The 7,354-nt window shown below is 44.5% G+C and overlaps 1 protein-coding gene across 9 annotated transcripts in view; it reads left to right on the top strand.

The window, feature by feature from the left end:
- LOC115283931 (integrator complex subunit 6-like) overlaps positions 1-7,354 on the top strand; it is a 52,596-nt gene that overhangs the window by 863 nt on the left and 44,379 nt on the right. The window lies entirely within an intron of this gene.

Below are 7,354 nucleotides of genomic sequence, written 5' to 3' on the forward strand. Positions count from 1 at the left end.
CCCCCCCGACACCTCCCCCTCTTCCTCCCGCTCCGCTCCTCTTCCTGCTGAGAGCGTGGCAGAGCCAGCCGCCTGCCTTCGGAGAGGAGCCGGAGCCAGTGCACGTCTGTGGTCTCTTCCCCGCCCCCCGCGATGGCAGATCTGCCCGAGGAGCTAGCCTCCCCCCACCCCCGACCCGGAGAAACTTATCATTTCTCCCCCGGGGTCGGTCCGCTCGAGCCCGATCTCAGGCACCTTACGGTCCTTAGTGTTTCCTTGCAGACTCCGCCGAAACCGCGAAGGGCTGGGGCGGGGACGAGCGGATCGGAACTCACTGGGGGCCGAGCTTTTTAGGGACCTGGCCTACCTATTTACATCCTAAATTAGGTTGCTGTTAGCCACGTAAGGGATTTGTCCGCGGAGAAGAAAGAAAGGAAGGAAGGGTGGGGGCGGCGGGGGGGGGGGGGGACTCGACTGCGCGAGGCTGCAGGAGTCCAATGTGAGGATTCGATCCACGGGATTCTGACCTGCAGGCGAATAGTAGGGAGGATTTAACCTCCGTGGGGGTAATTTATGTTCCAAATGACGAGGAGATAAAAGAACTGCCTTGCCTGCAGCAGCCCGATAAACTAGGACTCAGACTCTTAAGTCAACCTGCATAAGAGTCCTGCTTGCACGTTGAAATTTCAAAAATATATTACCATAATCCTTGACGTCTTTCGCTAGACGCCTTCTTTTTCTCAGAATTATCTTAATTGTGCTGGGGAGCGGCAGTTGGACAGGTTGTAATCCGTTTCAGCCGAGGGAAGTGTCTAAAAAGAATGGAGCCTACGAAACTGAAGAGTCGGCGTGAGAGAGTGCGCCTTCGGAAATTAAACCGAAGGGAGGCTTTAATTTTGTAACCCGTTGCTGGGGTTAACAGTTTGATTATTAGGTTCCCCCTTCAAACTGTTCTGGCTTGGAGGCTTTGTTTTTCAGTTTGTGATTTATCTATTTTAAAGCAGTAGAATGCTTCCAGAATGCCACAAGCTTTTAAAAAATGTCAGTTTCCCAAAAGGGTGTGACCATTTTTTTCCACATAGAAAAGCAGATGTTTGTACGTCCTAAGGCTGAACACCCTTTGAGTACTAATACAGATAAGAACCCACCATTTGTAGCGGGGCCATTTGAAATTCGCCTTAATTTGAAGTAGTAAAAAGGATAAACCACAAAGCAGTGTAGCTTTTTTTTTTCTTTAAAGGATAACTTACTTAACATTTTTCTGAAATGCCAAGACGTCGTTTAAAAGTGTTGTTGCTTTTGACCTGGAAACATTCCGTGGCAATATTTACAGCATCTTTGGAAAGGAAAAAGAAAGTCTTACCTCCCCACCCTATCCCCACCCTCCCCCCTCCTTAACAACCATGATGACTTTTTTTTTGTTTTTACCTAGCATCTTTATCACAGTATACATATTACTTTGTGTTCTGCTTTTCCCACCTATTTTGTCCCATGAATTATTCTGGGTTGCCACATACTCTTCATACTTAAAATTTTTAGTGGCCGTATAATTTATCCATGGTATTTTAGAGGCTCCAGATAGTTCTATGAACAGAGGGGAAAAGTTGGACTTTGTCTTTAGCGGAAATTTCATCTGTTAGCTCTCTTAATCCTGTCATGTTACAGATCACATTTTTTCCCCTTTAGGGAAAAAAAAAGCATCCTTCCGAATTGAATTTGATCTTTGTTTCCTTCTGTAGATCGGGTATGAGAAGGCACTCTGTGTAATACTTTTAATTACGGATCATTAATTATCTTATTCTTTAGTCTTGAGGCTTTTCAAAGGTTTGTTCAGGTTTTTCATTTCAGTCTCACATGATAATGACGTGCTAGAACATGGTTAAAGGTTAGGCATCTTAATGGTGTTCTTGTCATGTTGCCTTCGTCAGTGAATCACTAATGATGTGCATCTTCGGTAGCATTTTATTTTTCTAGGTCTCCTCCACCAGTGCTCTGCCCCCAACCCCACCCCTCCCCTCAGCATGTGGTAACTATTTGTTCTTTGGCTTTTAGGATCTAGGCATCTGGGAAGGCCTGAAATTTTAGAACATCTGGTGAATTTTTCTTAAACGTTAGTGGAGGCTTTCATTAGCTAATAGCTGGGAGCCAGAAAGGTCTGTTTTCTGTCACACTGATTATCAAATAGGCCTTTCTTTGATTGTTAGCAGGAATCTTAGTTCCTACTCAAAACTTCACTCTTCGTTAAGAGTTTGGGTCCCATCGGCCAAGTGATGTCACATAGGGCTTTACTGGTAGCTTATTTTTCTGCAGAATAGTATGAACTGAATTTCTCAATTGCTCTACAGTTGGAGGGTCATTGTTTATCTCTTCTCAAAATAACTGGTTATTGCGCAGGTCTTGGTTCTATTCAGCTCCAAACATTGCAGAACAAAAAAAAAATTTTTTTCCAACTGAGAGATTCAGTGCTGTCGGTGTGTAACAGGTATGAGTTGTGCATTTGGTTGGGAGGGTTTTTTTTTTCTTCTAATAGGCGTGGAACTATTCCCAGTGTATCCACTTACAGGCTCTGACAATAAATCTTGTGAAAAGTTACAGTGACTGGAATTTTTCTCTGATGTATACTGTTGAGTACATGAATATAGTATTTCACCTAGGACTTAGTGGCCTCTTACGGCACATCCCTTAGGAATGGCTTTGTGCTCTTTTCGTCATACCTGTTACTTGCAGTCAGCTTGGCGTGGATGGAATGAGGTTTGATTTGGGGACCATATAGGAAGCATGTAGAATGCAAGCATTTTGTGTTCCATCTGTTTCAAGCATTGCTTTGTAGACAAGTTTCATACATAGCATTACAAGTGTTAACACTACTTTTACATACCGGTATCTTTAGTGTACACAGCTCAGATGAAACTATGTTTAATATTTTAAAATTTCTAGAGTATCTTGGGGCCCCTGGATGACTCAGTCGGTTAAGCATCTGGCTTCAGCTCAGGTCATGATCTCACGGTTCGTGGGTTCGAGCCCTATATTGGGCTCTGTGCTGACTGTTACCTCAGAGCCTGGAGCCTGCTTCCGATTCTGTGTCTCCCTCTCTCTCTGACCCTCCCCTGCTTGCGCTGTCTCTCTCTGTCTCTTAAAAATAAATAAAAAACATTAAAAAATTAAAAAGAATAAAATAAAATTTCTAGGGTATCCATATAAGATGAATACATCAGTTTAAAAAGTGGGCTTTAGGGGCGTCTGGATGGCTCAATTGGCTAAGCGTCTGACTTCAGTTCAGGTCATGATCTTGCAGTTCGTGAGTTTGAGCCCCATGTTGGGCTCTGTGCTGACACCTCAGAGCCTGGAGCCTGCTTCACATTCTGTGTCTCCCCTCTCTCTTTCCCCTCCTCTACTCACTCTCTGTCTCTATCTCTCAAAAAAATAATAAACATTAAAAATTTTTTTAAATGTGGGCTTTGTTTTGCATGATCATTCTTCGTAGTTTTGGCTGAGGTTCTGGAGCCTTGTATGTTTTGTTTTGCCATGAATCATAATTTCCCTTTATTTAGTGAAAAACAGCTGAGGTAAGCTTGTCGGTGCTACCAGCTCCGACCAAATTGAGGGGACCAAGAAGCAAGTGAACCCTGAGACTGGAGAACATAATAAATTTTCAAAATAGTTTGACGTTTGAAGTGATGTTCTTAAGAACGATATCTTTTTTATGGAAGGAAATGCTTTTTTAGCATAAACTTGAGTCACTTTTCTAGAAATAGTTGAAACACGTGTATAAATAGTGGGCAGAAGTGTTTGTTTGTTTTTTTATAAATAGGAAGAGATGTTTCAAAGAAATAGCCCAAGTCCGTAATTTGAAAACATAGAGCATTGGAAAAAGTGAAATTTTCCCTTGTGTGATGCTTTTTTCACATCCTGTAGCAACTAGTTGTCTTTTCTGGTATCTGCCTGCCTTTGTCAACATGTATCACCAAGGGCCGCTCGTTGGCTTACAGATTTAGGGAGTAAGTTTGAGCTTTTTAAATGATCAGTGTTCCCAACGTTTATTGGCATTTTAACGAAGGCATAACTTTTTCATATGCCCATGAGTATATTTTATGGGCCTTATTTGGACAAAAGAGTGACTTGTAGGGGAGCCTTTCGCTTTGGCAGCTAAGGAAGTGCTTTTGGGTGAAACAGTAGCAACAGGACCCCCGTGAGAGGAACCGGAGACTAGATAGCGGGTGCGCTCCAAACGCAAAATGCCACAAAGGCGGTGCGCCCACTTTTGTGATGATCTGTGTCTCCCTTGACCTTGCTTCCTTTTCACCTTCCTCACTGGCCATTCGAAGCATGGGATGATAGTTATTTTGAAATAAGAAAAGGGAAGGGAAACCATTAACAAAATGAAAAGGCAACCTACCTACCGAATGGGATCAAATACTTGCACATCATCTCCAAATCTGATAGAGGTTAATATCCCCAAATCTATATTCTCAAAAGTCATTCTGCCCCTCAGCCCCACCCATACTCCCAACAGTGCGACAGCTCCCACTCTGATCTCCTGACACTGTGCAGACCCTCCTGACACTGTGCAGACCCTAACTGTAGCAATTAGCATGTCATGTGGTGATTCCCAGTGTTCGTGTTGGCCTCCCTAGTGTGAGCTCTTTCAAGGGCACATATTGAACTTCTCTTTGTACCCTGGGCCCTTAAGGGAGTGCCTAGACCTTAGCAGGTACTCAGTGAATAGAAAAAAAGATTTCAAGGGATATGTAAGTGTGACAGCTACCCAGTCCCCGCTCCCATTTCTACTCCTCTTCCTCAGAGGGTGATCCTTGTTAATGATTTGACGTGTTTAACATTCACAGCTAGTATTTTCACTTAGCTTCAGGTATACAATGTGGTAGAATTGTGTTTTTTGCAAGACCAACATTGATGCATCCCCTTTCTTTCTTGAAGCATAACATATACTAAACACATCAATCTTAACGACTTGATGCATTTTTACAACTTTATACATTCATGTAACCACCACCCCAGACCAAGATACAGAACATTTCCATCAACTCAGGAAACGCTTCTTGCTTCTTCGAACTGCGATCCCTTCCTCCCCTGCAGGTTAACTGTTGGTCTGATCTTTGTCACCGCTGTGGTGATATGATCAAATGGTGTTTCCAGAAGAGAAGGCTGACAGTGGATTGCTACTGTAGCAGTCTAGCTGTTCATTTGCTGTAGGTTCACTGAGCACCCTCTCTGGACCAGGTTTGTTACAGGGGCCTATGACATAGGCTTGAAAGACCTGGCCCAGGGGGAGACCAGCAGAGTAAAAAAACACGGTCCTAGTCATCAAAGAAAGTTCTTGAGAATGGACATTGGATAAAGGTGACTGGAAAAAGTGGATTAAAGTATGGGGTGTGTCAAGAACAGTGGACTCTTTTTAAGTTTGTTTATCTTGAGAGAGAGCGAGAGCGAGAGTGAGCATGCGCAGGTGTCAGGAGGAGAGACAGAATCTCAAGCAAGCTCTACACCATCAACACAGCTTGATGCAGGGCTTTAACTCACATACTGTGAGATCATGACTTGAGCCAAGATCATGGCCTGAGCCGAGATCAAGAGTCGCTGGGGGCGCCTGGGTGGGTCAGTTGGTTAAGCGGCCGAATTCGGCTCAGGTCATGATCTCACGGTTCGTGGGTTCGAGCCTCGCATCAGGTTCTGTGCTGACAGCTCAGAGCCTGGAACCTGTCTTCAGATTCTGTGTCTCCCTCTCTCTCTCTGACCCTCCCCTACTCATGCTCTGTTTCTCTCTGTCTCAACAATAAATAAGAACATAAAAAATAAGAGTCAGACGCTTAACCATCTGCACCACCCAGGTGCCCAAAGAACAGTGGACTCTTAACAGATCGGAGGTGAGGGAAGATGGTGGGGTAGGATGCAGTGGTGTGAATTCAGTTTACCGGGTCAGGATTGTAACCAGCTGAGACTGGACCACAAAGGGACTTTGGAACCTCCGAGCTAGAGTTTGCACGTTTTTCCTGGGATGAAGAGCTATGAGATGGATTTAAAGAGAAATGGGGCAAAGCTTGCCGTCTGTGCGTTTGTTTGGTTATTCACAGGAGCCTGCCTTGAGGCGGGCTAGGGAGAGGGCAGAATGAAAGGCAGGAGGCGACCCAAAAAACATCCGTTGAAATTACCTAGTTTTGCATTAGTGCTGACCACTTGAGAGCTTTTGGCCTTGAGGTTGGGACTGGGGTGCACGGGACGGCAGAAGGGCAGGGCACATGTAGGGAAAGGGCGAAAATTGTCCTTCTCGGTTTGCCTGTGCTTAGGGAAGGTAATCAGAGCTGCTCCCGAGACAGGGTTCTTAGTTTCACAGAGTGGTCAGACGTGGGAGAGACGTGCTTCCCAGAGAAGGGCAGGATCGAAGGACCCTCAGTATGGGGGACTGACAGCTGTGAAGATGGGACCTCTCTGGTGTAAGCCCTTACACGGAGAACTCTTTGTAAACATGGCCTCTGGTTCCCTTTTCCTAAGAATGTAAATGAGAGATCCAGGCAGCCCCTTTGTGTGAGTGCTGGGAAGTCGGACCACAGTATCTCCTGGATATGATGTTCTAAATGGTGATTAAGTTCCCAGACCTTCCTCTCCAGGAAAGCCTTTTTAACCCTTAATGCCAGTCAGCCAGAGAACTATTGTGTTGGTTATTGTTTCTATGGGGGGAAATGGATTTGGGTTTCCAAGGTGATTGTTAAAGACACATCCTTCCCTTCTTCCTCCCAACTTGGCTTGGGGGTTGGGGGGGGAAGGGGGTGGGGGGGAGGGGGAGGGTTGGGGATGGAAATTATAAACCGGTGAAGGGCTGAGGTGGTGGTGAGAGTATGCATAGTTCTTCAGATACACCATTCATGTTTTCGATTGGCTGTGTTTTCACTGTTAAGAACAGTACCCACTGACCACATGTGGTTTTTGAGCACTTGAAAGGTAGCTTGTGTGAATCAAGATGTGCTGTAAGTGTGGGGCGCCTGGGTGGCTCAGTCAGTTAAGTGTCCACTTCAGCTCAGGTCATGATCTTACGCTTCATGAGTTGGAGTCCCGCTTGGGGCAGATCCTGGAGCCTGCCTCGGATTCTGTGTCTCCTCTCTCTGCACCTCCTCAGCTCTCTCTCTCTCAAAAATAAATATTAAATTTTTTTTAAAAAAAGGAGGTGCTGTAAGTGTAATTTAAACACTTGATTTTGAAAACTCGGTACAAAAATGCACAACATGTCTCATTAACCATTTTTAGATCGATTACAGATTTAAGCAAAGTTTTATATATTGGGTTAATAAAATGTACTATCAATTTGACCTACTTCAATTTTTTTAAACGTGGCTACTTAAAAATATAAAATCACTTATGTGGC

The sequence above is a fragment of the Suricata suricatta genome, chromosome X (assembly GCF_006229205.1).
Source record: "Suricata suricatta isolate VVHF042 chromosome X, meerkat_22Aug2017_6uvM2_HiC, whole genome shotgun sequence".
In the NCBI taxonomy this organism is placed as follows: Eukaryota; Metazoa; Chordata; class Mammalia; order Carnivora; family Herpestidae; genus Suricata; species Suricata suricatta.